The following is a 9,738-nucleotide window of genomic DNA, read 5'->3' as shown; positions in this document are numbered from 1 at the left end:
ATGGGAAACATCACAGAACCATGAGAAAGCATCTGCCGATGAGAATTTACGTAAAAACAAATCGTAAACACATTCATGCAATAAAAAAAGCTAAATAGATACAAAGCATTTGAAAATTACAATTTATATCACTGTAAACTGTGAAATAATAATCAAAGCTGAGATTATTCAAGATGAATCAAAATCATTCTTAATAATAATAATGTTTGCCTTTCTAGGAAATCACCAAAAGGTAACAGGGGATTAGCTCCCCTCCAATTAGCTTATTATTATTATTCATAATAATAACAAAATAACAAACTTGCCAAAACTTGCCTTTATATAAAATCACAAAGAGTTAATGGGGGATTAGCTCAAATGGTAGAGTGCTCGCTTAGCATGCGAGAGGTAGTGGGATCAATACCCACATCCTCCAATATTCTACATTGCCACATTTTGTCAGCGAATTAACAATTTTGAATTGGAATGAATCAGAAGACACGCAAACTTGACCATAACCACTCTGCAAAATAAATTGTATGCATTATTTTCCATATAAAGCTCCCTCTATCCATTGAATGACAGACTGGCTCACATCAATGTTCGGCATCTTCCAGGTGTCATCGAAATCTGAAATTTGAAATGCAGACGGACAGCGAAGCCGGTACACTGGGAGACATGACAGAACCGTCAGAAAGCGTCTGCCAATGAATATTTACGTTTAAAAAAACCGTAAACGCATTCATAAAACAAAAAAAAGCTGAATCGATATATAGCATTTGAAAATTGCAATTTATATCACTGTAAACTGTGAAATAATCATCAAAGCTGAGACAATGCAAGATAAATTAAAATCATTCGTAATAATAATAAAGCTTGCCTTTTTCGAAAATCACTAAGTGGTAACAGGAGATAAGCTCAAATGGTAGAGTGCTCACTTATGCATGCGAGAGGTAGTGGGATCGATACCCACATCCTCCAATGCCTTACATTCTCACATTTTGTCAGCGAATTAACAATTTTGAATTGGAATCAATCAGAAGACCAAAGTGGTAACTTGACCATTACCACTCTGCAAAATAAATTGTATGCATTCTTTTCCATGCAAAGCTCGTTCTAACCATTGACTGATTGACTGGCTGATATCAACGTTCGGTGTCTTTCATGTGTCAAAGAAATCTGAAATTTGGAATGCCGACGGACAGCGAAGCCAGAACAATGGGAAACATCACAGAACCATCAGAAAGCGTCTGCCGATGAGAATTTACGTAAAAACAAATCGTAAACACATTCATGCAATAAAAAAAGCTGAATAGATACAAAGCATTTGAAAATTACTATTTATATCACTGCAGAATGTGAAATAATAATCAAAGCTGAAATCATGCAAGATAAATTAAAATCATTCATAATAATAATAAAGCTTGCCTTTATATGACATCATCTTGAGGTATCGGGGAATTAGCTCAAATGGTAGAGTGCTTGCTTTGTATGTGAGAGGCAGTGGGATCGATACCCACATCCTCCAAAATTCTACATTCTCACATTTTGTCAGCGAATTAACAAATTTTAATCGGCAGGAATCAGAAGACACGCAATCTTGACCATTGCCTCTCCACGAAACAAACTGTATGCATTATTTCCCATATCAAGCTCTTTCTCGCCATTGACTGAGTGACTGGGTGATATCAACGTTCGGTATCTTCCAGGTGTCATATAAATCTGAAATTTGGAATGCCGATGGACAGCAAAGCCGGTACACTGGGAGACATCACAGAACCGTCAGAAAGCGTCTGCCAATGAATATTTACGTTTAAAAAAACCCGAAAACGCATTCATAAAACAAAAAAAGCTGAATCGATATATATAAAGCATTTGAAAATTGCAATTTATATCACTGTAAACTGTGAAATAATCATCAAAGCTGAAATCATGCAAGATAAATTAAAATCATTCAAAATAATAATAAAGCTTGCCTTTATATGACATCATCTTGAGGTATCAGGGGATTAGCTCAAACGGTAGAGCGCTTGCTTTTGCATGTGAGAGGCAGTGGGATCGATACCCACATCCTCCAAAATTCTACATCCTCACATTTTGTCAGCGAATTAACAAATTTTAATCGGCAGGAATCAGAAGACATGCAATCTTGACCATTGCCTCTCCACGAAACAAATTGTATGCATTATTTTCCATATCAAGCTCTTTCTCACCATTGACTGAGTGACTGGGTGATATCAACGTTCGGTATCTTCCATGTGTCATATAAATCTGAAATTTGGAATGCCGATGGACAGCAAAGCCGGTACACTGGGAGACATCACAGAACCGTCAGAAAGTGTCTGCCAATGAATATTTACTTTAAAAAAAAACGAAAACGCATTAATAAAACAAAAAAAGCTGAATCAATATATATATAGCATTTGAAAATTGCAATTTATATCACTGTAAACTGTGAAATAATCATCAAAGCTGAGACAATGCAAGATAAATTAAAATCATTCATAATAATAACAAAACTTGCCTTTATATAAAATCACAACAAGTTAACGGGGGATTAGCTCAAATGGTAGAGTGCTCGCTTAGCATGCGAGAGGTAGTGGGATCGATACCCACATCCTCCAATATTTTACATTGTCACATTTTGTCAGCGAATTAACAATTTTGAATTGGAATGAATCAGAAGACACGCAAACTTGACCATTACCACTCTGCAAAATAAATTGTATGCATTATTTTCCATATAAAGCTCCCTCTATCCATTGACTGACAGACTGGCTCACGTCAATGTTCGGCATCTTCCAGGTGTCATCGAAATCTGAAATTTGAAATGCAGACGGACAGCGAAGCCAGTACACTGGGAGACATGACAGAACCGTCAGAAAGCGTCTGCCAATGAATATTTACGTTTAAAAAACCCGTAAACGCATTCATAAAACAAAAAAAAAGCTGAATCGATATATAGCATTTGAAAATTGCAATTTATATGACTGGAAACTGTGAAATAATCATCAAAGCTGAGACAATGCAAGATAAATTAAAATCATTCGTAATAATAATAAAGCTTGCCTTTTTCGAAAATCACTAAGTGGTAACAGGAGATAAGCTCAAATGGTAGAGAGCTCGCTTAGCATACGCAAGGTAGTGGGATCGAGACCCACATCCTCCAATGTTTTACATTCTCACATTTTGTCAGCGAATTAACAATTTTGAATTGGAATCAATCAGAAGACCAGAGTGGTAACTTGACCATTACCACTCTGCAAAATAAATTGTATGCATTCTTTTCCATGCAAAGCTCGTTCTAACCATTGACTGATTGACTGGCTGATATCAACGTTCGGTGTCTTTCATGTGTCAAAGAAATCTGAAATTTGGAATGCCGACGGACAGCGAAGCCAGAACAATGGGAAACATCACAGAACCATCAGAAAGCGTCTGCCGATGAGAATTTACGTAAAAACAAATCGTAAACACATTCATGCAATAAAAAAAGCTGAATAGATACAAAGCATTTGAAAATTACTATTTATATCACTGCAGAATGTGAAATAATAATCAAAGCTGAAATCATGCAAGATAAATTAAAATCATTCATAATAATAATAAAGCTTGCCTTTATATGACATCATCTTGAGGTATCGGGGAATTAGCTCAAATGGTAGAGTGCTTGCTTTGTATGTGAGAGGCAGTGGGATCGATACCCACATCCTCCAAAATTTTACATTCTCACATTTTGTCAGCGAATTAACAAATTTTAATCGGCAGGAATCAGAAGACACGCAATCTTGACCATTGCCTCTCCACGAAACAAACTGTATGCATTATTTCCCATATCAAGCTCTTTCTCGCCATTGACTGAGTGACTGGGTGATATCAACGTTCGGTATCTTCCAGGTGTCATATAAATCTGAAATTTGGAATGCCGATGGACAGCAAAGCCGGTACACTGGGAGACATCACAGAACCGTCAGAAAGCGTCTGCCAATGAATATTTACGTTTAAAAAACCCGTAAACGCATTCATAAAACAAAAAAAAGCTGAATCGATATATAGCATTTGAAAATTGCAATTTATATCACTGTAAACTGTGAAATAATCATCAAAGCTGAGACAATGCAAGATAAATTAAAAGCATTCATAATAATAACAAAACTTTCCTTTATATAAAATCACAAAGAGGTAACGGTGGATTAGCTCAAATGGTAGAGTGCTCGCTTAGCATGCGAGAGGTAGTGGGATCGATACCCACATCCTCCAATATTCTCCATTGCCACATCTTGTCAGCGAATTAACAATTTTGAATTGGAATGAATCAGAAGACATGCAAACTTGACCATCACCACTCTGCAAAATAAATTGTATGCATTATTTTCCATATAATGCTCCCTCTATCCATTGAATGACAGACTGGCTCACATCAATGTTCGGCATCTTCCAGGTGTCATCGAAATTTGAAATACAGACAGACAGCGAAGACGGTACACTGGGAGACATCACAGAACCGTCAGAAAGCGTCTGCCAATGAATATTTACTTTAAAAAAAAACGAAAACGCATTAATAAAACAAAAAAAGCTGAATCGATATATATATAGCATTTGAAAATTGCAATTTATATCACTGTAAACTGTGAAATAATCATCAAAGCTGAGACAATGCAAGATAAATTAAAATCATTCATAATAATAACAAAACTTGCCTTTCTATGAAATCACCAAAAGGTAACGGGGGATTAGCTCAAATGGTAGGGTGCTCGCTTAGCATGCGAGAGATAGTGGGATCGATACCAACATCCTCCAATGTTCTACATCCTCACATTTTGTCAGCGAATTAACAAATTTTAATCGGCAGGAATCAGAAGACATGCAATCTTGACCATTGCCTCTCCACGAAACAAATTGTATGCATTATTTTCCATATCAAGCTCTTTCTCACCATTGACTGAGTGACTGGGTGATATCAACGTTCGGTATCTTCCATGTGTCATATAAATCTGAAATTTGGAATGCCGATGGACAGCAAAGCCGGTACACTGGGAGACATCACAGAACCGTCAGAAAGTGTCTGCCAATGAATATTTACTTTAAAAAAAAACGAAAACGCATTAATAAAACAAAAAAAGCTGAATCGATATATATATAGCATTTGAAAATTGCAATTTATATCACTGTAAACTGTGAAATAATCATCAAAGCTGAGACAATGCAAGATAAATTAAAATCATTCATAATAATAACAAAACTTGCCTTTATATAAAATCACAACAAGTTAACGGGGGATTAGCTCAAATGGTAGAGTGCTCACTTAAGCATGCGAGAGGTAGTGGGATCGATACCCACATCCTCCAATATTTTACATTGTCACATTTTGTCAGCGAATTAACAATTTTGAATTGGAATGAATCAGAAGACACGCAACCTTGACCATTACCACTCTGCAAAATAAATTGTATACATTATTTTCCATATAAAGCTCCCTCTATCCATTGACTGACAGACTGGCTCACGTCAATGTTCGGCATCTTCCAGGTGTCATCGAAATCTGAAATTTGAAATGCAGACGGACAGCGAAGCCAGTACACTGGGAGACATGAAAGAACCATCAGAAAGCGTCTGCCAATGAATATTTACGTTTAAAAAAACCGTAAACACATTCATAAAACAAAAAAAAGCTGAATCGATATATAGCATTTGAAAATAGCAATTTATATCACTGTAAACTGTGAAATAATCATCAAAGCTGAGACAATGCAAGATAAATTAAAATCATTCGTAATAATAATAAAGCTTGCCTTTTTCGAAAATCACAAAGTGGTGACGGGAGATAAGCTCAAATGGTAGAGTGCTTACTTATGCATGCGAGAGGTAGTGGGATTGATACCAACATCCTCCAATATTTTACATTCTCACATTTTGTCAGCGAATTAACAATTTTGAATTGGAATGAATCAGAAGACACGCAAACTTGACCATTACCACTCTGCAAAATAAATTGTATGCATTATTTTCCATTTAAAGCTCACTCCATCCAATGACTGACAGTGGCTCACATCAACGTTCGGCATCTTCCAGGTGTCATCGAAACCTGAAATTTGAAATGCCGACGGACAGTGAAGCCGGTTCACTGGGAGACATCACAGAACCGTCAGAAAGTGTCTGCCAATGAATATTTACGTTTAAAAAACCGTAAACGCATTTATAAAACAAAAAAAAGCTGAATCGATATATAGCATTTGAAAATTGCAATTTATATCACTGTAAACTGTGAAATAATAATCAAAGCTGAGATTATACAAGATTAATCAAAATCATTCTTAAGAATAATAATACTGCTTGCCTTTCTATGAAACCACCAAAAGGTAACGGGGGATTAGCTCAAATGGTAGAGTGCTCGCTTAGCATGCGAGAGATAGTGGGATCGATACCAACATCCTCCAATGTTCTACATTCTCACATTTTGTCAGCGAATTAACAATTTTGAATTGGAATCAATCAGAAGACACGCAAACTTGACCATTACCACTCTGCGAAATAAATTGTATGCATTCTTTTCCATGCAAAGCTCGTTCTAACCATTGACTGATTGACTGCCTGATATCAACGTTCGGTGACTTTCATGTGTCAAAGAAATCTGAAATTTGGAAAGCCGACGGACAGCGAAGCCAGAACAATGGGAAACATCACAGAACCATGAGAAAGCATCTGCCGATGAGAATTTACGTAAAAACAAATCGTAAACACATTCATGCAATAAAAAAAGCTAAATAGATACAAAGCATTTGAAAATTACAATTTATATCACTGTAAACTGTGAAATAATAATCAAAGCTGAGATTATTCAAGATGAATCAAAATCATTCTTAATAATAATAATGTTTGCCTTTCTAGGAAATCACCAAAAGGTAACAGGGGATTAGCTCCCCTCCAATTAGCTTATTATTATTATTCATAATAATAACAAAATAACAAACTTGCCAAAACTTGCCTTTATATAAAATCACAAAGAGTTAATGGGGGATTAGCTCAAATGGTAGAGTGCTCGCTTAGCATGCGAGAGGTAGTGGGATCAATACCCACATCCTCCAATATTCTACATTGCCACATTTTGTCAGCGAATTAACAATTTTGAATTGGAATGAATCAGAAGACACGCAAACTTGACCATAACCACTCTGCAAAATAAATTGTATGCATTATTTTCCATATAAAGCTCCCTCTATCCATTGAATGACAGACTGGCTCACATCAATGTTCGGCATCTTCCAGGTGTCATCGAAATCTGAAATTTGAAATGCAGACGGACAGCGAAGCCGGTACACTGGGAGACATGACAGAACCGTCAGAAAGCGTCTGCCAATGAATATTTACGTTTTAAAAAACCGTAAACGCATTCATAAAACAAAAAAAAGCTGAATCGATATATAGCATTTGAAAATTGCAATTTATATCACTGTAAACTGTGAAATAATCATCAAAGCTGAGACAATGCAAGATAAATTAAAATCATTCGTAATAATAATAAAGCTTGCCTTTTTCGAAAATCACTAAGTGGTAACAGGAGATAAGCTCAAATGGTAGAGTGCTCACTTATGCATGCGAGAGGTAGTGGGATCGATACCCACATCCTCCAATGCCTTACATTCTCACATTTTGTCAGCGAATTAACAATTTTGAATTGGAATCAATCAGAAGACCAAAGTGGTAACTTGACCATTACCACTCTGCAAAATAAATTGTATGCATTCTTTTCCATGCAAAGCTCGTTCTAACCATTGACTGATTGACTGGCTGATATCAACGTTCGGTGTCTTTCATGTGTCAAAGAAATCTGAAATTTGGAATGCCGACGGACAGCGAAGCCAGAACAATGGGAAACATCACAGAACCATCAGAAAGCGTCTGCCGATGAGAATTTACGTAAAAACAAATCGTAAACACATTCATGCAATAAAAAAAGCTGAATAGATACAAAGCATTTGAAAATTACTATTTATATCACTGCAGAATGTGAAATAATAATCAAAGCTGAAATCATGCAAGATAAATTAAAATCATTCATAATAATAATAAAGCTTGCCTTTATATGACATCATCTTGAGGTATCGGGGAATTAGCTCAAATGGTATAGTGCTTGCTTTGTATGTGAGAGGCAGTGGGATCGATACCCACATCCTCCAAAATTCTACATTCTCACATTTTGTCAGCGAATTAACAAATTTTAATCGGCAGGAATCAGAAGACACGCAATCTTGACCATTGCCTCTCCACGAAACAAACTGTATGCATTATTTCCCATATCAAGCTCTTTCTCGCCATTGACTGAGTGACTGGGTGATATCAACGTTCGGTATCTTCCAGGTGTCATATAAATCTGAAATTTGGAATGCCGATGGACAGCAAAGCCGGTACACTGGGAGACATCACAGAACCGTCAGAAAGCGTCTGCCAATGAATATTTACGTTTAAAAAAACCCGAAAACGCATTCATAAAACAAAAAAAGCTGAATCGATATATATAAAGCATTTGAAAATTGCAATTTATATCACTGTAAACTGTGAAATAATCATCAAAGCTGAAATCATGCAAGATAAATTAAAATCATTCAAAATAATAATAAAGCTTGCCTTTATATGACATCATCTTGAGGTATCAGGGGATTAGCTCAAACGGTAGAGCGCTTGCTTTGCATGTGAGAGGCAGTGGGATCGATACCCACATCCTCCAAAATTCTACATCCTCACATTTTGTCAGCGAATTAACAAATTTTAATCGGCAGGAATCAGAAGACATGCAATCTTGACCATTGCCTCTCCACGAAACAAATTGTATGCATTATTTTCCATATCAAGCTCTTTCTCACCATTGACTGAGTGACTGGGTGATATCAACGTTCGGTATCTTCCATGTGTCATATAAATCTGAAATTTGGAATGCCGATGGACAGCAAAGCCGGTACACAGGGAGACATCACAGAACCGTCAGAAAGTGTCTGCCAATGAATATTTACTTTAAAAAAAAACGAAAACGCATTAATAAAACAAAAAAAGCTGAATCAATATATATATAGCATTTGAAAATTGCAATTTATATCACTGTAAACTGTGAAATAATCATCAAAGCTGAGACAATGCAAGATAAATTAAAATCATTCATAATAATAACAAAACTTGCCTTTATATAAAATCACAACAAGTTAACGGGGGATTAGCTCAAATGGTAGAGTGCTCGCTTAGCATGCGAGAGGTAGTGGGATCGATACCCACATCCTCCAATATTTTACATTGTCACATTTTGTCAGCGAATTAACAATTTTGAATTGGAATGAATCAGAAGACACGCAAACTTGACCATTACCACTCTGCAAAATAAATTGTATGCATTATTTTCCATATAAAGCTCCCTCTATCCATTGACTGACAGACTGGCTCACGTCAATGTTCGGCATCTTCCAGGTGTCATCGAAATCTGAAATTTGAAATGCAGACGGACAGCGAAGCCAGTACACTGGGAGACATGACAGAACCGTCAGAAAGCGTCTGCCAATGAATATTTACGTTTAAAAAAACCGTAAACACATTCATAAAACAAAAAAAAGCTGAATCGATATATAGCATTTGAAAATAGCAATTTATATCACTGTAAACTGTGAAATAATCATCAAAGCTGAGACAATGCAAGATAAATTAAAATCATTCGTAATAATAATAAAGCTTGCCTTTTTCGAAAATCACTAAGTGGTAACAGGAGATAAGCTCAAA

At 36.1% G+C, this 9,738-nt stretch overlaps 5 non-coding genes across 5 annotated transcripts; all 5 read left to right on the top strand.

Moving 5' to 3' along the window:
• The first annotated feature begins 342 nt into the window (after positions 1 to 342).
• TRNAA-AGC (transfer RNA alanine (anticodon AGC)) lies at positions 343 to 415 on the top strand. The gene has a single exon. It is a non-coding gene; the product is annotated as a tRNA-Ala (tRNA).
• A 2,115-nt stretch (positions 416 to 2,530) lies between these two features.
• On the top strand, positions 2,531 to 2,603 carry TRNAA-AGC (transfer RNA alanine (anticodon AGC)). Its single transcript has one exon. It is a non-coding gene; the product is annotated as a tRNA-Ala (tRNA).
• A 1,563-nt stretch (positions 2,604 to 4,166) lies between these two features.
• Positions 4,167 to 4,239, top strand: TRNAA-AGC (transfer RNA alanine (anticodon AGC)). The gene has a single exon. It is a non-coding gene; the product is annotated as a tRNA-Ala (tRNA).
• Positions 4,240 to 6,991: 2,752 nt separating this feature from the next.
• Positions 6,992 to 7,064, top strand: TRNAA-AGC (transfer RNA alanine (anticodon AGC)). Its single transcript has one exon. It is a non-coding gene; the product is annotated as a tRNA-Ala (tRNA).
• Positions 7,065 to 9,178: 2,114 nt separating this feature from the next.
• On the top strand, positions 9,179 to 9,251 carry TRNAA-AGC (transfer RNA alanine (anticodon AGC)). The gene has a single exon. It is a non-coding gene; the product is annotated as a tRNA-Ala (tRNA).
• The last annotated feature ends 487 nt before the right edge of the window (positions 9,252 to 9,738 follow it).

This window comes from Myxine glutinosa, chromosome 1 (genome assembly GCF_964187855.1).
Source record: "Myxine glutinosa chromosome 1, kmMyxGlut1.1, whole genome shotgun sequence".
Taxonomy (NCBI): Eukaryota; Metazoa; Chordata; class Myxini; order Myxiniformes; family Myxinidae; genus Myxine; species Myxine glutinosa.
Note: the sequence above shows the minus strand (reverse complement) of the source record. Positions and strands in the feature narration are given on the sequence as shown.